This window comes from Biomphalaria glabrata, unplaced genomic scaffold (genome assembly GCF_947242115.1).
Source record: "Biomphalaria glabrata unplaced genomic scaffold, xgBioGlab47.1 scaffold_19, whole genome shotgun sequence".
Classification (NCBI taxonomy): domain Eukaryota; kingdom Metazoa; phylum Mollusca; class Gastropoda; family Planorbidae; genus Biomphalaria; species Biomphalaria glabrata.
The window spans coordinates 725,756-749,583 of NW_026602932.1; the positions used below are offsets into that span (position 1 = coordinate 725,756).

The following is a 23,828-nucleotide window of genomic DNA, read 5'->3' on the forward strand; positions in this document are numbered from 1 at the left end:
ACAATTTGCTCGACATGGTATTCCAAGGGAAGTAATTAGTGACAATGGACCCTCATTTGCTTGTCAAGAATTTCTGAAATTTTCTAAAAGCTGGGGATTTAAGCACATTACGTCTAGCCCCAGATTTCCACAATCTAATGGTATGGCAGAACGGGCCATACAAACAGTGAAACAGCTTCTAAATAAAGCTAGAACGTCGGGTCAAGACCCATATATGGCCCTCTTGCAATTTCGAAATGCTCCATGCCCTGATGGACCTTCACCTGCATGGCTGCTCATGGGCCGCCGTCTGAGGACGAATCTTCCGACAACGGAGGCCTATCTCAGACCTCAAATCCCAGAAAAAAAAGAAAATGCTTGGAAAACAAGAAAAAGTAATCAAGCAAAATATTACAACAAAACAGCGAGGCGCACCGAGCGACCACACATTCAGCCTGGGAGCAAAGTGTGGATGCAAAAGAAGCCTGGCGATTTATGGGAACCAGCAGTAGTCATCTCAGAAGCAGAGACCCCGAGATCATACAGGGTAAAAACACTGAATGGGATAACTTACCGAAGAAATAGAAGGATGTTAAGAGACACATGTACAAAATCAAGGGTCATGCCTGATATTTTTTAAATGTACACCCCAGAGACAGTCATTAATGGTCAAACCACACAGCCAGAGAACGTGAGCGATACAAATGTGCAACAGGAACAGACTAACACTACCAATCTGCCGCTTGTAATAACTCGATATGGTAGGCAAGTTCGGCCACAAGTATGTTACCCTGACGCAGATAATTAGATACATATATATCTTTTTATTATTATGCAATTTGTATATAATTAATGTCTATTTGTAAACTTAGACTGTTGTTGTTTTTTTTTACTACACATTTTATAATTTATATTGTTACTATTGATAATATTAACAATTGAACATTCTGTTGTGTTAAACATGTATTCAGTTTATTCATTTGTTTATAGTGAGACAGAAATCATTTGTATAGTCAATTGATATCTCAAAGCTTTTAAGGAGGGAGATGTGATAGTAAGTGTATGTGTTTTGCGTGGCTGGTAGTGCAGTGTGTGTGCCTGTGTATGAAATGACCAGTGGACCTTGAGTGTACATGCTTGAGTGAACAGCAGTGTGTCAGGGACTGTGTGTAAAAGGAAGTCAGAGTATAGAGAACAAGTGGCTGGAGTAAAGAGCATAAAGATGGACGAATAAAAACATTGTGTTTATTGAAGCTCGTGTTGTTTTAGTCTATTACACATGGACTAGGTAAAACATAATTTTTAAATTATCTTTTTTTTTAACCTAAAACAATTAAACTCCAAAATAAAAAATATTTAAACTTAAATATTTTTATTTTTAAACTTAGGCAAAGTTATCACAGGCTATCAATACAATGGGACTTATCATGAATAGGCAAAGGGAATCCCCAATGGCCACAAGTGAGTTAGTTCTAATATTGACACTACTAGTGACACCAACATTAGTTTGATTTATTTTCTGCAAGTGTAAACTTACAAAAGTCTGCAAGTGTAAACTTACAGCGGTGTCATACAGCCAACCGGCATCTTATACCATTTCTTTGCCGATGACTCACAGTTATATGATTCATCAGTACCCTCAGAGGTGTTGCATCTGGCAGAGAAAATCAGTGGTACCATTGCAAGGGTGAGCGATTGGATGGTTGAAAATAAACTTTAGATGAATGAAGACAAGACAGAAATAATTAAGATTGGCACTAGGAACAATGTCTCAAAAGTTGAAAGCACAGATTCTCTCTTTATGATGAACTGCCATGTTCCTTTTGTCCATGTAGTGCAGAATCTTGGAGTTTTCTTCGACTCAACACTATCTTTCGACCCACACATAAGTCAGCTCTGCAAAGTTCTTTATCTGCAGCTGCGCAGATTAGGCCAGATCCGACTCAACAAAAACGCTAGCTGTGGCATTCATACTCTCCCGCCTTGACTACTGCAACGCCTTGCTAGCAGGTATACCTGATGACAAAATAGCCAAGCTGCAATGTATACAGAACAACGCCACTAGAATAGTCCTTTAAAAAACTAGACAAGATTCTGCTACTACGCTCTTGCGCACGCTCGATTGGCTTCCAGTGAAAGCGAGAATCGATTACAAGGTCGCCACACTTTATCATCAGTGTATATATAACAACGAGATGCCCTTGTACCTTAGCGAACTGATTACTCCATATGTCCCCCAGAGAGCCCTGCGCTTAATGGACTCAACGCTTTTAATAGTGCCACGTTTCTCCCTCAAAAGCTACGGTCTGCAGTCTTTTTCAGTTCACGGACCAAAGGTTTGGAACTCACTCCCCATTGATCTCAGACAGACAACATGCTACACCACTTTTAAGAAGAACATTAAGACCTATCTGTTTAAAACTTTTTTAGATTAACTGTCATTTTAGCTGTCGTGTTTGTGTTTGTAATCTTATTACAGCGCCTTGAGCCTACATTTTGTTTGTTAACAGCACTTTATAAATAAAATTATTATTATTATCATTATTGAATAGCTTTAGTTCTAAGAAAGATCATTATGGCTGAAGAAGCTACTCTTACTTCTTTATCTAGTACATGAAGTTGAATTACTTTCTAGTCATAAATCTTAAAATACAAAGTTGCTTTTTTTTTTAAATATTCAACAAAAACCACTAAAAAAATTGGATACTAAAAACAAAAAAAATGAATCCACATATTAATTTGCTTTTTTTTTTTTTTGCAATAGCAGTTTTTTAGGTTATTTAACAAAAAATTATTGTTTAAAAAGTTTTCCTTTTTAGATCAATTTTTACATCTAAGCCTCATGTATTTAAAGAGGAGTTTCATTTGTCTACATTCTATTGGCCCACAATGATACTTCTTTAAAAATAAAGTTATCACATGTTTACAAATATAAATCCAAACCCTTTGAACAGTTTTAGTCTTAGTGGGAACTCCACAAATTTCTCTATTTTACTATTCCATTTTTCAACCAGTCTAAATTGATTCCATATCTGATAGTCTCAAAACATCTGTTAAAGAAAAGAAATAATGATTATAAAACTCTTTCAGTTTTAAACCTTAAGTAAACACTTTTTTTTTTCTCAATTGTATTATTGTTGATTTTCAAAACATTTTTTTCTTTTAATCTTGTACAGGTCAACAGGAAATGATGAGTTGTTCACTTACTGATGATAATTTCTGATGCAGGTCAACAGGCAATGATGAGATATGCAATTATTACATCATGTTCTACACAAATAGTTCTGTAGCTGACTCATCAGGAGATTGTAAATTCAATGAACTTACACCACTGACAGGAGATAACTTTCCCAAAGATGTTAGTGTTCCACTTCCACCCAATCCAGCTCTTGAAGAAGCAGCCATAGGATCTCACAACCATCTAGGAGTAAATCCCCCAGAACAAAACAATGGTCAGTTGGATTTTATTGATTAATATCTTAGCAGTGTCTGCTTGAATCCCAACTGAGCTTTGTGTTTGCTGACTGCCTAAAGGCAGCATGAAAACTTCCATAATACCTTCTCTTCCCCCCCCCCCCCTTGTCCATACAAGAAATTTGACAGTAGTGCACTAAGCATGCTTTGCAAGCACTATATAAAGGCAATTTATAAAAGAATGAAGCTTTCTCCTTTAAGAAAAGATGAACTTGATGTAATTTATTTGCACACAAAGACCTTGGAGTTGAGTCTTCTTCTCGAGAAGCAGAATACATTGGAGACATTAAGAGGATTCTTTCAGTGGCATAGCTCAGTAAAAGAGACTTACTGAAAGGCTTATTGACTTCTTAATATTTTGAGCAATTTTCTAGATATTTAAAATACCAACACTCTTACAAAAATACCAACACTCTTTAACACAAATAATACAAATAATAATACAAACAAAAATGTACAATTAATCAACAGAACTTTGTTTTCAACAATGTTTATACAAAAATGGACATGATCTTAAACCACTAATAATTTTGTGTTTCATTACTGTTTAATTATTTTTTTGTTTTCTTTTTGTCTCAAATTTATCTACTAGTATTAATACTTTGATGTCTTTTTCTCTCCTAGTTAGTCTACCTTTATTTGTCTTTAAAGAAATATTTCTCTTTTATAAATATAAATCCCCCTACTGGAACATAGTTGGCTTTCTAAGTGGTGGACATTATTAAATGGCACTTTTTTTTTCCTTGAGACTTCCATAAACTATTCATAAAAACTAAACATCAAAAAGTCTATTGATGGTCTTGCAAATCTTTTGTATTCATTTCAAACCATTGCAATGCTTATGTCACATTCATCTGTGAAATGAGCTCTCCATACTTTAAAAGCAACTATTATTTTTTTTAGTCTGACTTATTTGAATAATGTAAAAGTTTTAAATATAAAAGAAATAATCTTTAGAAAGAAAAGTTTGGTGGATGTTAAGTTTCTATTCTACTCTACTCAACAGGAACTGTCCACTAATGTGTAAAAATGGTCAGTCCTCAATAATGTTTGCCTGGGCTAAGAATGCTCCTCCAACTGTCATGCCCAAAGGTAAGGAAAATTTAAAATAAATATTTGTGTTGATGAATTATTTAATTAATTATTAATGCCAATGTGCTCTATCAAACCACATTTTGTATGAATTGAACAAGGGAAGACTGACTGAGGTCTTATAATCCATCCATTTATTTATACATGTTAAACCCTTTAACAATACGCTAATTCTTTTTATCAGACTTAACTAATTTAGAGTGACAACTTGATATTTACAGCTTTGGTTTTGCCACAAAAACATTCATAGCTCAGTGGTCTAAGCTAGCCAGAAATAGTAACAATACATAAGACTATTCCTTAGTTCTATAGTTAGCTATCTACATGTTTTTATTGAAACCATTAAGGCAACATTTTCTTTACTTCCAGGTCATCATCTAACTAAAGACCCTTATATAATATAACAGTAATAACTTGTATTAATATTTTTATTTTCTACACCTTTGATTTGATTGCTACTTGATAAACTGGTGCATGAAGACCAGAATGTGTGGGATTTTTTTTTCCTGCTTTACTGATGCATTGATATGTGTTGCAGCTTCTTAGTGCCATGTGAACTTAAAATGAACAAAAAATGTTTAGGAAATTAAAATAGAGCTATAATAGAATTTAAAAAAAAAATATATTTAGGTCTGAGAGTTGGCAGTAAAACTTCCTCACTAATCTTCAGACTCGAAGACAAGCTTTATTATTATTATTAATAAGTAAATTAAAACTATTGTTTTATAAGTAAATTATGCCAAAGTTTGTTTTTTTTCTATTTAGGTGTAGGTCTGAGAGTTGGCAGTAAAACTTCCATTCAAATGATTGTTGTACAAGTACATTATGCTAAAGTTTTTAAAGGTACATTTCATTTTCTAATGTTAATGTAAATTGAATTTTTTTTGTTTAAGTCACTGAGTTGTTGATGATTTTTTAAATTTTGTGTTTACATGTTTGAATTTGTTTTTAAAGAACATTTAGTAAAGAATAAAGATATACTGATGTTTATATCAAGTCAAGATAGTTTTTTGCTTTACTACTTTTGTGATTTCAGATTCAGAACCTGAAGATCACTCTGGACTAAAATTTTACACAACACATCAGAAGTAAGAAATTTCAATATGTGTAGTTTCCTACCTACTGCTGTTTAAAAAACAAAAGCTATATCTAGGGAGAGATTGAAAAGATGAAAGCGTTGAAGATTAGTCCATACATAATACTATGGGCTAATGAATTTTTGACCCAGAGATCTCAGAGGGTAAACAATGTTATTTCAATTGAATGCATAGTTAACACAGGTGCGCCCCAGGGGGCTGTGACATCGCCATTGTGGTTCATTTTGTACACCAATGATTTTCAATCCGATAGTCCTTTTTGCTCCTTCACAAAATTCGCTGATGATGCGGCTCTTCTTGCCCTGCTCTCAGAGAGCTCAGACGTAAATGAGTATTTCAAAGAAATAGAACACATTGAAAAATACTGTAAAGATAATTTTTTATTATTAAATGTAAAAAAACCCAAAGAAATGATAATCGATTTTCGTAGGGAAAAGAAGGAAAATGATGTTGTTTCTGTAGCTGGAGAGACTATTGAAATTGTGCAAACCTTTAAATACCTTGGTACTATCCTAGACAATAAACTAAATTTTACTGCAAATACTGATTATATCAGCAAAAAAGGGCAGCAAAGATTATGATTACTAAGAAAACTGTCCTCGTTTAATGTTAGCGAAAAGGCCTTGGCTATGTTTTATCATGCTCATATCTGCAATATTTTAAGTTTCAATATCACTGCCTGGTATGGCAATCTGAGCATTAAAAATAAAAATAAACTTTATAGAATCCTAAATGCTGCTGGTAAAATCATTGGCAAAAAGCAAACCCCATTTAGTCAGTTGTTTGAGACAAACATCTATAAAAAGGCTAACAAGATCCTCGAAATAAAGAATCACCCTTTTTGTCAGGATTTTGTGATTTTACCATCACAAAAGAGATACAAGACACCGATAGCAAAGACTAACAGACACAAACTCTCTTTTGTTCTCCTGGCAATCAAATCATTAAATAAGAACAATCTGGTATAAACTTTGTCACATGTAAATTATGAGTGAGTCTGGTGTGAATGTACACTTTGGTTTCTTATAGTTATAATGTTTTTGTTTGGTGTAATGCACAAATTGTAAGACCAATTTCCATACGGACAATAAAGATTATTATTATTATTATATTATTATTATTATTATTATTAATAGAGATAACCAAAACAAATGAAAACTGCTTATCCTTATTATTCAAAACCAATATCTCAAAGCTCAAAATACCTTGGAATTATAATATTATATTCATATTATGGAATTAATTTAGAAATCAAACAAATCATTAGAGCTTTCAACAGCTTGTTTTATATTTTTAAACGCTTTTAGCATTTGAAGGCTCTTAGCATAATTAACATTTTGCTTTTTAAAGTTCTATCTTCAAATTGTTCTAAATCTAGTTAATTTAATCAAGGATTTTTTTTCCATTTCTCTTATTATATACTCTTCAATGCTTACTTACAACCTTCACTTCTAGGCCCCAGTATGTTCATCATCATCATCACTCCTTTGAGTTCCTCATGGAACATAGGGCCTCGACAAAAACACGCCACTCTCCACAGTCTCTTGCTAGCTTTTTGATGGTGTCCCAGCTCTTCCCGGTCTTCTCTGCTTCTTCAAGTACACTGCGTCGCCATGTTCTTTTTGGTCTTCCTCTGCGTCTTGTTCCCTGGGGGTTCCACTCTAAGGCCTCCCTAGCTCTGTTGCTGGTATCTTTTCTAAGGGAGTGACCAATCCATCTCCACTTCCTCTCTAAGATCTGCACTTCTATATTTTTTTGTCCACTCATCTCCCACAGTTTGGTGTTTTCTACTTTGTCATACCAGTGTATTTTTAGGATATTTCTCAGGCATCTGTTGATGAAGGTCTGTATTTTTTTTGTTGTGGCTTCAGTTGTTCTCCATGTTTCAGAACATACAGTAGGACAGCCTTGACATTAGAGTTAAAGATTCTTAGTTTAGTCTTGTTTGAGATGTAAGGAGATTTCCAGGTTGGTTTTAGCTGTGTAAATGTCTGACGTGCTAGATTTATACGGCGTTTAATGTCTTCATCTGTTCCACCTGATATACTGACTACACTCCCAAAGTATATAAAATTTTCTACTTGGTCTATTGTCTGAGAATCCAATACTATGTCTCCGATTTGTTTATTGTTTACTTTAAGTACTTTAGTTTTTTGATGGTTTATTTTGAGGCCTACTCTTTTTCCTACTTCGCTTAAAGCTGTGACCTTTTCTTGCATATCCTGTAGTCTGTGTGATAATAGGGCTATGTCATCAGCGAATTCCAGATCTTCCAGCTTTTGTGTGAGAGTCCATTGGATTCCTCCCTGTTTGACTCCTGTTGTGACTGGAAATTCCTCTGACAGCTTGCCACAGTGGGTTACTTGGCAGGTGAAACCATCATAAAGGTTCTTGATTATGGTTATTATTTTATTGGGGATCCCATAATGTCTCATTACAGTCCAAATAGATTCTCTGTCGACACTATCAAAAGCTTTTTCAAAGTCGACAAAAGTTGCATAGAGAGGAGATTGCCATTCGACACATTGTTCTACAATTATCCTGAGTGTAGCTATTTGGTCAGCACAAGATCTCCCTTTTCTGAATCTGGCCTGTTCTTCCCTTAGGTGTTCATCACATGCTCCCTTTATTCTGTTTAGTAGGATTCTGCTAAAAATCTTGCTTGGTACTGACAGCAAAGTGATGCCTCGCCATTTCTTACATTGTGATAGATCTCCACTCTTTGGTATTTTTATTAGCAAGCCCTTTTCCACTCACCCGGAGGTGTTTCTGTTAACCAAATTTTGTTGAATAGTTTGTGCATTTGGTCAACTATTTCACTTCCTCCTTCTTTTAGGACTTCGGGTGGTATGTTGTCAATTCCAGCCGCTTTACCTGTCTTCATTTGTTTGAGTGCATTCCTTATTTCTTCTTTTGTTATTTCTTCCATGTTTATGTCTAGTGTTGGTCCTGCATTTAGATCTGGTGGATTTCGTGGTTTAGGTCTATTGAGCACTTCTTGAAAATATTCTTTCCTTCTTTCAAGTTGTTCATTTATTGAAGAAAGTAGTTTTCCGTATTTGTCTCGGACTGGAACATTGCAATTAGCCTTTTTGGTACTGAGAAGTTTGGTGATTTTGTATAGTTGTTTTATATCTCCTTTACCTGCTGCTTCTTCTGCCTGTTCTGCCAGATTATTGTAAAATGATCATTTGTCTTGTCTAAGCATTTTGGTGACTTTCTGTGAAACTGCTTGGTAGTCTTGTTTTGATTGTTGCTTGTGGTTTCTTGTTTTTGCCTGTTTAGCGCATTTCCTTTCTTCGATTAATTTCCATGTCTCGTCACTAATCCACTGTTTTTTCTTCTTAGGGTTAAGGCTTAGTACTTCATTGCTTGTTTCAGTAATAATTTCTTTGAAATTTTGCCAAGATTTATCGACGCTTTGTTTGGCCTTATCTAGTTGTAGCACAGCAAATCTATTTTGAAGGGATAGTTGGAATTCCTTTTTAATCTGGGTGTTGTTGAGCTTGTCTAGGTCAAATCTTTTCCTTTTGTTTCTTTCTGTTTTATTGCTGGCCAGCTTCATTTTTAGTTTGGCAACAACTAGGTGGTGGTCTGAGCCAATATCTGCTCCTCTTCTGTTTCGTACATCTAGTAATGTGCTTCTCCAGTTCCGCCGTATGGTAATGTGGTCGATTTGATTCTCTGTTTTATTGTCTGGTGAAACCCATGTCACTTTGTGGCATTTTTTGTGGGGGAAAATGCTGCCTCCTATCACTAATTCATTAAATGTGCAGAAGTCTGCAAACATTTCTCCATTTTCGTTTATGGTGCCAAGTCCATGGGTGCCCATACTTTTCTCTCTCTCTCTGTTGTCACTTCCCACTTTGGCATTCAAGTCTCCCATGGACGATCAAAACATCTCTTGTAGGTATTTTGTCAACTATACTTTGCAGTTGGTCATAGAATGTATTTTTGTCAGTATCACTTGCAAGGTTGGTGGGAGCATAGCACATAATGATGTGAACATTTTTGAACTTAGACAAAAATTTGGCTCTAATTATTCGTTCTGAAACTGGTTCCCATTCTAAAAGACTTTTGAAAGCTTCCTTGTTTAGTAGTAGTGCTACACCATTTTCATGTAAGTCATCTTCTTTTTCCTTTCCAGAGAAGAGAAGGGTTTCTCCTGATTGCAGTCTTGTTTCACCGAATGTGTTCCATCGAACTTCACTCATTCCCAGGATCTGTAGTTTGTAGTTGGCCATTTCCTTGGCAATTTGTGCACATCTACCTGGTTCTAGTTAAGTATGGACATTCCATGTTCCCAAGTTAAATGCTGCCTTCTGAATAAGGAAGTGTTTCTTTTTCATTGGTTTAAGTAGAGTGGTCGGCCTTACAGGATTCGTTCGACTTTCCCTGCATAGCTTCATAAGTCTCCTTTGTGGAGCTCTACTTTCGCCTCTGACAATGTTTAGTGTTTGTGTTTTTGTTCTGGTTTCTATAACACTATTTTTTTTCCATGGACAGGTTGTTAGCCTATTGCACAACCCCTGTGTCCCGGGGAGGGGGAGGCACCTTTTGTCTGGCCTCTTTCCTAACAGACCTGTCCAGCTTGGTAGTACCTGCCAGGAGTGATGAGCTCCCGCCGGTATAGCTCTGAGGGTCATTGAGGCACTCAAGCTGTCACACCACGGCAAGGTATGTGCATCAGGTGACAGCCTCAGTATGTTGCTGGTATATTTTTGTTGGCTGCTGGCTTCACCATCCCACCACATGTAAATTGTAAGAATTCTTAAATTCCATAGACTATTTTCAGTAGATATTATTCCAAAGAAAAAGCTTTTTTTTTTGTTTAATGAAATTTAATAATAGTTGAATCTTTTTTTTAAAACATTATAAACACCCAAGGACATACATTTTGTTTTTAAATTTCAGTGTACCCTGTAGATATAAGCTGTACATTCAGAATGGACAAGAGTATCTTTCCCTTTGCCTACAGAACACATGCTCATGGATTAGGTAAGAGTTAGAATTTCTCTCTTTTCTCCTCTTCAAGATAAACTATTTCACTTCCTTCACACACTAACTAGAAAATGGATTAGGGTCTTCAAACTAGATCTAGGTAACAGCCTTGTGCCTTTCAGTTCTCTTCCACCCTAACTATTGTTCCAGGTCGAGTCATCACTGGTTACCAACACAATGGTTCTTATCATAAGATTGGCAAAGGAAATCCACAATGGCCACAAGTGAGTTAGCTTGACAATATTATATTAACATTAAGAAATTATATGTAAAGACTAAGCAATATTTTCAAGACAATATCGAGCACTGTCTATTATATCCTTTGTATAGGCTTTTTACCCAGTGAAAGATATTATTGAAGTCAAACCTGGAGATGCTTTGGTATGTTTTTAGAATTCCTACTACATTTATTTTTTGTTGTACATTCATTATTCTATAATGCTAGGACAAATTTGTACAAATACTCCTTCTTCCCTAGTGCTATTAGAGCATGGAATGGGTTGCCTGAGCTAGCCAGGAAAACCAGTGACTTGGCAGAATTTAAGTCATTGGTTAATATGCATAACTAAATGCATGACGCGTAGGACGTAATCATCTTCTTTTTTGAAGTAACGTCTGTATTATATAAGATAAGATAATGAAATTTTCAGTTAATGTGTTTTTTTTATTTGTTGAAAATTGAATTGTTGGACCTAATCATTTAAGAAATTACATCACATTCATTCTCTAGAAAATTGGTAAAAGTCAGATTGTTGTTTTTTTTAAAGAATTTTTATAAGAAAAGTTCACTAAGCAATGTCTAGAACGTACTGATATTTTATGTAAAAAAAAAAACACTATATTGTTATGTTCATATGTTTAAATAGTTGTTTATTTCTTGTATACTAAGTGATTGGTTTTCATGTCTGTTTTAGGCAACCTATTCCATCTCTTTAGAGAGTATACACTTTAAGGCACTGCACATTTTAATGTTTTTTTGTGTTTTTTTTTACATTGAATGATCAAATAAAAAAATATGATTGCTATTCCCAAGACATCACATTCTTTCATAGGTAAACAAATGTGTGATATTTATTTGCTAATTTCTTTTTTGTTTTCACTTCCTATGTAGGCTGCTAGATGTACTTATAACTCAAGTTCAATGGATCATACTGTTGGGTGTTGGGTTAGTGTATTGACTTTGTATTGTATTTTCACCTCATTTGTATTTATTTTCTAAATATGTGTGCTGATAATAATTTAACCATTAGTTCAATAATTATTTTATTATTCATTCTTTTTAAATGTATTATACTGTGTTTAACAAGTCATGAAAGGATTCTTTCCAGTCATCATCATTAATTTAAGGTTTACAAGTAAAGAGGGGGCAGCAGGGTGGCTGAGTGATAAAGTGCTTGACTTCCGCACCAGGGAATCCCAGGTTTGACTCCTGGTGAAGAATGGAATTTTTAATGTTGTGATCTTTGGGCAACCAGCTTTAATGGATACCTGTTGTTAGTTGGGGAAAAATAAAGGCGGTTTTCATTATACTTGCCACATAACACCATCGTTAACCAAAGGCCACAGAAACAGATGACCTTTACATCATCTGCCCTATAGACCACAAGGTCTGAAAGGCACTACATTTTTATGTAGGAAAAACTTTAAAGAATTAGTCCTCAGAAAATATACAACTTAGTAAGGGACTTGACTGTAGCATTTGTATGAATCTAATGATTGACAGTCCATTAAGTTCCTTCACTCATTAAAAAAATGTGCCACATGACCTTATTTTTTCTGATCCTCTTGTAAATTAATAATGTACTATTGAAATTGTAGTTTGTATACCATAATTAGAAGCAAACTAAATAAACCCAACTATTTAAAATTCTTATTGACAATAAATATATCCTTTTACAGGTCTACAGGAAATGAGATGTGCAATTTTTTATATTATGTTCGACACGAACAGCTCTGTGGCTAATCCTTCATGACAATGTGGCACTAATGAACTTCCACAACTGACAGGAGATAACTTTCCCAAAGATGTCAGCATTCCACTTCCACCAAATCCAGCACTTGAAGAAGCAGCCATAGGATCTCACCACCATTCTGGCATGAATCATCCAGATGAAGCCAAAGGTTAGTTTTGTAGCATATAGAAGCAATTCAATTAATTGTTTTGCATTGTTAAACCTTAATTTTGTTTTGTTGTAAATAGACTTTTTTCTTGAGCAATTAGAATCATCATTTATTTGTATTACAAGTGATATATTGAATACACTGTCACTTTCCAGAGAACTTGTACCAAGACACAAAAACTCAAGACATATTGATGCCTGGTGCTGAGCCTAATACAGTAAGTGTTTATGAAATATAAAGAAAAAAACTTATCCCACAAGTGGGAAGCGTGGTCGAGAGGCCAAATGCGCTTGAACTTGGCTTGGCTTGGCTACCTAGAAGGGGGCTCGAGGTTCGACACCCGACTCGGGCAGAGTTGTGTTTACTGAGCGTCTAAAGGCAGTACGGAAAACCAACTCCTAGATACCCCCCCCCCTCCCACTGGTCCACAAATGAGATTGGACCAAAAGCGTTCTGAGCATGCTATAAGCATGAAAGTAGCGCTATATAAAAGCTATATTTAAGCTGACATTCAAGTTTTAGATGTACTAAGAAAATATTGTGATGGTTGCTGGTATTTTTTATATTCAGTCCTGTGTTTTTTCTAAACAATTCTTTATCCAAAACCAAATTTTTAAAACATGGGCTAACTTTGGAAAACATTTTTTTTTAATCAAGATATTGAAGTTTAAATTAAAGGACTTATTACAGTAGCATCTGAACATTTCTCATCATAAAAACATTGTGTTATATTAATTAATATTTTTATTAAACTTGCTTAAACATAAATGTATATAATATATTGTTACGAATCTCACTATCCAGGCTCTCTGCAAACTGCACCATACACCACCAACTTAAAGAACTTGACAAGTCAGGGCTCCAAAATAACGTAAAGGTTTAATGTCCATAAATAACAGCCAATACTGTACAATTGGCAGCACGTAGAACAGTACAAATAGCTCTGCGATAACAAATATCTCTCCGATAACACCGCTCCGCCGTATCAAGTCTTGCACTGGCCTCTCCGTCTCGTTCCGGGCTTGCACTGGGTTCAACAGTTCGGGACTGACTTCACACACTTGGGCTCGATGTGTCGGACTCGATCACAGACCAAGATCAAGACGCCGGTCGTCTCAACTGTACTTGACAGTACTCCGCACTGAACCGTCGTAATGCTCCGTACAGAACCACACCGTTGAACTGTGCTGTAGTCGACCGTGTTCTGAACTCCTGTCGTGAACCCGCTTTCTGAACCGTCTTGACTGCGACACCTCCGCTCTTTATATAGGGTCCCTACTGGCCTTCTAGAACCAGACAGAACGCCGCTCGACGTTTCTAGGTGGTCAGATGACTACAATTCTCGGGACGCTAATGAGCTCTGTTCACGACGGCGATTCTTCCCGAACCCTCTTGTTGACACTCGTCTCGGCCGATCGTCGTAACTTGTCACGGTTGACCGCTCGTCTAGCGCTGGCCTGGGGCGATTTGCGTCGACTGACTACACTCACACCACTACCCCCATCTGTGCCACCACCAGGTTTATAACAATATAAACATTGAAGTCCTACCTAGCGATGAAAAATTATTAATACAAGTGTGTCAGTAATCTAGTCAATTAATGTGTTTGTGAGATGATATTGTTTCTCTTGTCCTGTAGCCTGACGCCTATCTATGTACAACCTATCCAGTTCTAGAAGAGGAGCTTTATATTTGTAAGTCATCTCCAAGTCTTGGTGACTAAACTATAGTTACAGTGGTGTATATGACATACACTGAATAGTTAATTTTTAAAAAAATCATTTAATGTATTTAATGCTATTCAATTATCTTGCTAATCAGATAAATTTGAAGCTCTGGCCAATGCTGCCACTGCACACCACATGTTGCTGTATGGATGTGATGGTGAACCTTTTCCTACAGACAGCATCTGGTAAGTAAGAAGCTTTAATTTTTTTATGGTAAAGTTGTTTTTTTTTTAATAAAATCCAAATAGTAATAAAATGATTCTAGATAATTAATATATTTTATTTGTGACAAAGTGCTTGACCTTCTAGTTTGTAGCTAAAAATAAATAAGAATGGCCTCCGGCTTTTGCTGTATTAGAATTATACTTTTTCTCTTTCAGGAACTGTCCACCAATGTGTAAAAATGGTCAGCCTACAATAATGTTTGCCTGGGCTAAGAATGCTCCTCCAACAGTTATGCCTAAAGGTAACAAATAAACAGTTGACATGTTTTAAGCTTAACAAACTGACTAGAAAGAAACAAGTTTGTTTTTTCAAAATTCAGTGATGAGTGAAGACTTCTGTTTGAGCAATTCACTTGTTAATTGATGGTGGAATTGCATTTCTGAACTTGTTATTAAATGTTAATATCCTCTCACCCCATCAATATGTAACACTTTTTAAAAATTTAATACTATAACCTAGATATCTTTTTCTATGTACCTGAAATTGATTTTCAGATAGGATCTTTGCTTATGTTTTTGACAGTAAATGGACTTAAAAGAGCCTGGTAATGGTCCATTTTTTAAAACCTGCATAAAATATATTTCAAAATAATTATTGTAAAAACGCTATATTTCTCTTCAGCAAGCTGACAATTTAAAATGATTACATAATATTCTAAGATCTTTGATAAACCATTTTAGTATTTTTTCTTCTTGGCACTTTTGTGTTGGTGACTGCGCCTTGCCATTTTATTTCCAGAGTCTTGCACAAATACCTGAGACAGACACTTTTAATGTGGCATTCAAGACATGCATTCTTTTGTTTATCTCTCGCTGCCACTGAGGCATGTACTAAGCATAAATGCAATTGGTGAAAACCAGCTGGAAAGGTTTAACAATAGGTTAATGACCTGTCAAGAACTATGTTAGGCTAAGAACATTACAAGCATGCTGAAACTCAGATATAAGCTCTCAGTAGTCCTTTTATATTATCATCATCACATGATGACAGGTCAGAGGGATTTATCTGTGAAGAATTTGAGTTAGGCATACTATTGTTGAAATGAGAAGATTACTGAAACTTTACAGATCAGATTATGCCCACCTGCTCTCCATTGAAAGTATTTTAACACAAGTAAGGGCTCAAGGTAGCAAATGTAATTCCCAAGATATAAGCTGCATGATCTGTGATAAAGTTCTGAGTTGTGTTCTTAGGAACACCTGACCAACTTAGTGGTAAAACATTGAAAGGAGGTTCATTAACATATGCAGTGCAGTGAACAAAATAGTTTGGCAGTAATGCATTAAGAACATCTGGGTTAACATTGACAAAAGAAATAGAACACCTCAACAAGATACACTGAGTGTTTCATTGGGAACGTTTAAGTAGGGAGAACTTATTCTGCAATTCTTTCTATTAATAATCCATCATGTTGCTTGTATCACCTTTACAAAAGGTTCCTTTTCACCTATTCCTTACTATTGCTAAAAAAAAAATCTAGACTTTAAAGTCAGTAAAAAAGTCATTGAAGATCAGATTTCTCCTGTCTCCACCTTTACTTGTCAAAATGCACACACACAGAATGTAGGAATTAAAATGTTATCAAGAATGTCATGTTCTTTCTTTAAAGGTGTAGGTCTCAGGGTCGCAGGAAAACATCAATTAAGACTATTGTACTCCAGGTACACTACACAAAGATTTTTGAAGGTTAGTTTTATTTACTAATATATAAATGTAGATGAACCTATAAAATTGTATTCTATGGAATTATTGACAAAAAATTTAGACAATGTATTAGAATGCATTATGGGGGTGCGGTGGCTGAGTTGTTAAGTGCTTGGCTTCCAAACCTGGCGTCTTGGGTTCGAATTTCAGTGAAGACTGTGATTTTTAATTTCGGGATTTTTAGGGCACCCCTGAGTCCACCCAACTCTAATGGGTATCTGACTTTAGTTGGGGAAAGTCAAGGCAGTTGTGCTGCCCATTAACCATTGGCCAGAGAAACAGATGACCTTTATGTCATCTGCTCTATAGACCACAAGGTCTGAAAGGGGAACTTTTCTTTATTAGAATGCATCATTGAAATGATTTGAAAACTCAAATTCAGATTTTTTTCCTTATATGAACTTAGTCATAGAAATTGATTAGATGTCATTTTGTCAACTAAATTGTTATTATTTCTCCTTCTGCTAACATTTTATTTCATTATGTTTATCTTAAACAATATTTCATTCAGTGATGTTATTCCATAATGTTTTATGTAACACTTCAATCTATTTTCTTTAGTAACTACCAATATATTTCAGACTCAGAACCTGCAGGTCACTCTGGACTTAAACTTTACACAACCCACCAAAAGTAAGTAGTTCATCTTGAAATAATTCTCTTGTATTAGATTATTATTGATAGATTTGCCCCTCCTCACCCCCCCCCCCCTGGAAAAACAAAAAAAAAACTGCATGTTTTGACACCTTGTATTTGTCATCTTCACTAGGCCTCAGTATGTTGCTGGTATATTTTTATTAGATTCTGGGGACTTCACCATTCCTCTACATACTAATTGTAAGTTTTCATAATTTTTTACAAATATTACATTGTCTGCTTAACAACTAGTTTATTAAATTTGAATTGTATTAGAAGATAGTGTGTGTGTGTAAATTATGTTAAACCTTTATGTATGATGATGGCCAATAGATTGCTATGAACATTGCCAAACTCATTTCTAATCATAACAAAAATAATCTTAAAAAAAAAATAAAGATTATAATTTTTATTAATTGCTGTTTTTTTTTAAGGATAGATTACTTATATTTATAGATTTTAAGAATCAAAAGTTTCTTTTAATTTTATTCAAATGTGGTTTTAATAAGGAACTGTGTAGTCGTATTTTTGGTTATTATGATTTTTCTCATACAACTTAAGGATCTAATCACAGATGAATTGCATAACTTTCACCTAATTACTTCAGATTACATTAATTTTCATGTGTTGGAAGTGAAATAAAATTGTGCAAGAAAACATATGGAATTCAACACATAGTCTTCCAATCATATTTTGATGATAGCCTGATTAAAATCTGACTGGTCAATCAAATTTCCTCTCATAAAATCGAAAGAACTTATTTGTCTTTTCCCTTCATAAAATCTAAAGAAGTTATTTTTCTTTGTCCTTCAGTGTATCCAGTAGACATCAGCTGTACATTCATGATGGACAAGAGTATCTTCCCCTTTGCTTTTAGAACACATGCACATGGTCTAGGTAGGAGACAAAACACTGTCTTAAAATATCTCTTTGTAATGTCTAAGATTTTATCATATCTCTTCTGTTATTAATTGTAATGTTCTTCAGGTACAGTCATAACTGGTTATCAATACAATGGAACGTATCATGAAATCGGTAAAGGAAATCCACAATGGCCACAAGTAAGTCTTAAAGTTACCATATTTGATATTAAATTATTCTAACATTATATGATCTTATACAAACTTACACTTAAAGTGCCACATGGTTATGATATGAAATAAATCTAAAGGCCTTCTATCCAGTGAAGGAAGTAATTGAAGTCAAACCAGGAGATGCTTTAGTAAGTCTGATATAAATATTTACCAACTGTAATGTCAGCTTTTCTTTTTCTGAATTATTATTAAAGCTCTTATGGTGTTTTTTGTCTAAATTTGAAATGTGACTTATGTTCCAGGCTGTTAGATGCACTTATAACTCAAGCTCGATGCATCATCCTGTTGGTGTTGGGTGAGTTTCTTGAAGGTTTAGCTTTTAACTCTAAAATTTAAACAAACTATGGCTGCCTGGTCGTGAGGTTTGCGCGCTGGACTGTCGTTCGGATTTATCGATGGTCGAGGGTTCAAATCCTGCCCGCTCCCATCCCCCGTCGTCCTGCGGGAGGTTTGGACTAGGAAGTAAACTATCTTCAACTCTGAAGGAACATCCGAAACATGTAAAACAATCAAACAAACTAACTAAAAGTAGTCAAAATTGCTGAAATGTGATTTCTGTTTACAAATTCTGTCATCAGCAACATATTTTTTTTTTAAATAAAACATTCATCTGTAATATGGACACCTAATAAATAATTGGAGAAAGAAACAAAATTGACTAAAAAAAAAAGTAAAGAAAAATATATTTGTTGAAAAACTTCATCTCTAATATTAACTTTAACCATAAGAAAGATTAATCTATTTCAATTAAACCAATTTAGCATTGTTCACTTACTGATGATAGTTTCTGATGCAGGTCAACAGGCAATGATGAGATGTGCAATTATTACATCATGCTCTACACAGACAGTTCTGTGGCTGACCCATCAGGAGAATGTGCTTTCAATGAACTTACACAGCTGACTGGAAAAAACTTTCCCATAGATGTCAGCGTTCCTCTTCCACCCAATCCAGCCCTAGAAGAAGCAGCTATAGGATCCCATAATCATGCTGGCATGAATCATCCAGGTGAAGCCAATGGTAATTTTTTTCTCAAAAGCTTTAAACACAATATTTCCAATAAGATTGCATAGTCTTGTAATGTTTTCAGTCTATTGTTTGTTGGCTTGTGTTGTACATGAACAGAGCAAATTTTAAAATGTTGTTCACTATTTCTGATTCTTTTTTATCTGTAGTTGACTTTGAAGACACACAGATATTAAAGATATTGATGCTGGGAGCCAGCCCTAGAAAGGTAAACTCTTTGTAATTGTTCATGGGACATAAGAAGAGAGTGAAGATGCTTACAAGGATTCTATTTTAATAACCTTTTGGATCAATTTAGTCATATTTCTCTAAAGTACTAAGAAATTGAATAAGGAAATCAAAATGTGTAATTTCACAACTGAGTTAGGAGTTGTCAACAAAAGAGAAATAGTTGAATATCTTTACAAATTTAGTTTCTATTTTCATACTTTTAGTTTCTGCCTTTATAAATAAACAAATATTTCTACAAAATCTTTATTGTGTTTAAACATTTTCAGCCGGATTTTTATTTATTCACAGCTTACCCTGCACAGGATTTGGAATCATATATTTGTGAGTGTATAATCCACATTTTTTTAATGATAAACATAGCCTCTTTCTATTCTTTAGAAGATTTCACTAATTTAATATAATACAGTATAGGCTAAATTGTATGTTGAGCAATACAGCAAACAAGTGACTGAAAGGTTATTAAGTACAGAAAATGTTATTTAAAAAAAAATCATGATGAAAGCAATTGACTTTCTTTATTGATGAAGGCATAAAGTCTGATTTGTTGTTGAAATAGAGAGTTATATTCAAAGTATATGTTTCTTTTTTCCTTGTTTTGCATTAACTTTTGGGTGCCTAAGTTTGTATCTTTGCTCTGAAGCCAGCCTTCTCCCCATCATTCCCATTTCTTCAACAAGAATATAAAACTTCTCTTACAAACATTTATTGGTATTCTGTATAGTAAAGAGCTTAAATCATCGCTTGCCCTGAAGTTGCTGTTTGTCCAGACAAACTGCCTGGTCGTGCGGTTTGCGCGCTGGACTGTCGTTCGGATTTATCAACGGTCGAGGGTTCGAACCCTGCCCGCTCCCATCCCCCGTCGTCCTGCGGGAGGTTTGGACTAGGAAGTAAACTATCTTCAACTCTGAAGGAACATCCGAATTATGTAAAACATTTTACAAACCTACTGCTGGCTTATTTTTTTAAGTATAATGGAAACATCTTTCTTAGCGAAAATTGAAACAAGTATATACTTAATATAGGATCTTATGTACATTATGTCATAGGCCTTTTTTTTGCTGATACCTCAAGTTAGTTTTGAAGACCTATTTTAACTCTGGGAACTCTGTAGTTACTGTTATGAGTTTGGTGCTTTTTATTTCAGATAAGTTTGAAGCTGTAGCTGACGCCAACAGAGCTCATCACATGCTGTTGTATGGATGTGAAGGTGAAGCCTATTCTCAGTAGCCAGTTTGGTAAATATTTTCATTTGTGCATGATAGGTAATGCAAGGATAGTCATTGTAGTGTGTTGATTTAGTGGTGTATTGGTTGTGATACGGTGGTGAAATGGTGTTCTATTATATCTGTTCATTATTCATTAAGATTTTTTAAAATGTTTCTTTTAGGAACTGTCCTGCAATGTGCAAGAAAAGTCATCCTGTGATTTTATTTGCTCGGGCTAAAAATGATCCTCCAACTATCTTGCCTAAAGGTACATTAATAAACTCATTGTTATTTTAATTATTAGTTATTGGTATTGAGAGAAATACATTCAATTGAAACTTTTTTGGTTACTTAATGTTCTTTGTATTATCTTAGATGTTGGTTTGAGATTTGGCAACAGAACATTCATTAAAAACATTACTAAACATTAGTACTGCAAGTTCACTATGCTAGGATATTTACTGGTGAGGAAAGAGAATGTAACCATATACTTCACTATAGAAAACTTTGTAACATGTATTGTCTATACTGTTATGACTTTGCCATGCGCACCGCCATCCAAGATAGTGCAGAAAGAAGGTGCGCACTATCAGTGACCAGACAAGTCGGATGTTGACATAAGAGACTAACGATTTCCGCCCAAGGAGAGAGACAATATGGAGATGCTGTACTCAAGGCAGATGCCCTTTGTGTTTGTCATGTCTCTATGTAAATAAACGTCTATGTCCTCGTTGAGTTGCCTCACTTTAAGTTATTACAATTGGTTGTCAGAAGTGGGATTATAGGCAACTCAACGAGAGGAGGTAGGATTTACAATGGCAGCTTTGAAACGATTAGACCAACTCTCAGTTAGAGAGCTTAGGAAGGAACTTCGTAACCGATATGAGATAATTGGTGGTACCAAGGAGGTGCTTACAGCTCGTCTCCGGCAAGCCTTGATAGATGAAGACGAAGATCCAGATACCTACTTATTTGAAATTGAACCGGAGATTTATGAGCTTATTGGCAAGATAAATGAAGCAATGTGTGAACAAATTAACAGTATGGGGAACAAGGTAGATAAAATGGTGTCTCGAATGAAAGAAGGGGTAGACTCGTTGGTAATGGAGCAGTTGCCTGTAGACTCGTTGGTCAAGAAGTTGCGTGGTCAAGACTGTGGCTGCTCAAACAGTGGTGACGGAGACGCTGGGGATTTGAGCGCCGTCTGTGTTGTGGGCAAGTCTTGTGGTTGTGACTTTCAAGACGAGAAACGTGATGGCGATTGCTGTGATATCTCAACGAGATGTACCGAGTCAAACGGAAAGAGACAAATGAAGTATTTGTTCCTGTTGTACCTGTTATCAGTACCTTAACTGAAGTCTGTTATGTGCCTGAAGCGTTTGTTCCTGTTATACCTGTTACCAGTACCTTAACTGAAGTCTGTTATGTGCCTGAAGCGTTTGTTCCTGTTATACCTGTTACCAGTACCTTAACTGAAGTCTGTTATGTGCCTGAAGCGTTTGTTCCTGTTGTACCTGTTACCAGTACCTCAATGAGCCGGACAGATCAAGACAACGTTGGGACTGCGTTCAAGCCTGTTGCTGTGGACTTTAAAGACCTCTGTCTATCTTCCGGTGCCTACGAAGGAAATTCGAAGCTCGACAACTGCATCCAGAAGTTTACCATGAATTGTACGTGCGGCGCATCACACATAGAATTTAGATGCCAAGAAAACCACCAACAGGGCATATGTACTTCTACCATCATCATCGACATTGGCATAGATGAATGTCAATCGGACCACTCTAAATCAGAGCCGTCAAGAGGAAGACATTTTCCACTTGAACCTGAAGAGACCTATCTTCTGGACGTAAGACTGTTGTCTGAGGATGACTTCGGTGCATTGGACTTTGCTTGCAACGTGGCTGCAAGCGAACCTGAAGCTCCCTTGAGAGGCGTCTGTCGGGAAGGTCTGCTGAGACAGCGTGTCCGATCAACGGCTGTGCTGAAGAAAACAGTGCTCGACCCTATCTCTTTGTGTGGCAAACGGCCACGTCATTATCGCAACAACAGCCTGGTCAACTGGAGAAAGAGAAAGCGGCACTGGAAGAAAACAATGCGGATGGCCTCATGGGGAACACGCTCCCTGCCGCCTGTGGCTCCCACTGATCGACCTCCACCTGAACTGTCAAACCTCAGCTGCAGTGTTTCTTTTCGGGACGAAAAGTGCTAAGACGGGGGCAATGTTATGACTTTGCCATGCGCACCGCCATCCAAGATAGTGCAGAAAGAAGGTGCGCACTATCAGTGACCAGACAAGTCGGATGTTGACATAAGAGACTAACGATTTCCGCCCAAGTCTAGAGCCAATATGGAGATGTTGTACTCAAGGCAGACGTTACTAAGTGTTTGTGATGTCCTCGTGTAAATAAACATCTATGTCCTCGTTGAGTTGCCTCACTTAAGTTATTACAATACTTTTTATTTTGTATAGTTATACTGTTTTGTTTGGTGTAAAGAGATTTTATCAACTCTCTGTTTCTTAGTTAAATAACTGAAAACAAAAACCAAAATGTCTTTCTTATTAATTGAACAGATGCTGAAGATGAAGACCACTCAGGTTTGAAGATTTATGTCACACACAAAAAGTAAGTCAATCTGATAAAAATAATTAATTATAGGCTGTTGTAATTAGAACTTTTTTTTAGAGCTAACTTGGCTGTAAACTTCATTTTGTGTTTTCACAGGCAGCCATATGTTGCAGGAGTTTTTTTCTTGGCATCTGCATCGTTTACCGATACCTCAAGGACATTCCTGTAAGTACAAGCCTAGTTTGTTGTGTCTCTATCAATATATCTCGCTAGTGGCATGGTTTTATCTGGTCACTTTAAACTTCTCCCATAATGTAGAATATCAGCATTAAACAAGACTCAGAAATGTACTTCATCATTGTTTTATGCCATTTTTTAGGCTAATCAGCCTCTGTAAGAAATGTAAATCCCTTGGTTTAGGTTTTCAGTGTGTACTAATGACACAATGGTGTTAAGTTTTTTTAGTCATGTCAAATTTTGTTATCTTTAAAATGACAATTCTAAATATACTTGTTCTTGTTTAACTGTCATATTTTGTTAGCCCCAGACATCACAGGCTACCAATATAATGGATCCTACCATGAGATTGACAAAGGACACCCTCAGTGGCCACAGGTCAGTACTAGTCCATTCACTTATCTAAATA

General features: G+C 35.6%; 1 pseudogene; it reads left to right on the top strand.

The window, feature by feature from the left end:
• Positions 1–737: 737 nt before the first annotated feature.
• The window catches only part of LOC129924208 (uncharacterized), a 31,581-nt pseudogene continuing 8,490 nt past the window's right edge, over positions 738–23,828 (top strand).